Source organism: Penaeus monodon, chromosome 29 (genome assembly GCF_015228065.2).
Source record: "Penaeus monodon isolate SGIC_2016 chromosome 29, NSTDA_Pmon_1, whole genome shotgun sequence".
Lineage (NCBI taxonomy): Eukaryota > Metazoa > Arthropoda > Malacostraca > Decapoda > Penaeidae > Penaeus > Penaeus monodon.
In genome coordinates, this window is record NC_051414.1 from 33,097,929 (window position 1) to 33,098,316 (window position 388).

Consider the following 388-nt stretch of genomic DNA (forward strand, 5'->3'; position numbering starts at 1 on the left):
ACCAATTCAGTTTACTTGGTGAGATTTACGCAATCGGCTTTTTCGCTGACTTCATAAAAAATGACCTAAAACTTCTTTCACACATTAAGTGCTGTTCTGTCTAATCCTCATAACTGAAGGTCTGTAGGATTTTCTCTTACGTATGGTAAAGTGTTTTTGTCGAACTTTTGCAATTTGCTATCTTCTTCACAGTAGACTTGGCAACACGAAATGCAGTAACGCTACGATCAGGGACATTAAGATATTGTTAATGATAGATGCGAGAGTGTTGGTCGCTGAAAATCACTTTATATTCTGTTCATTGCAGTCATGAAGATCGCGATATATTATTAAAGAGTGTACAAATTGGTAAAAAAAAAACTAAATTAACCTCACTTGTAAGTCTATT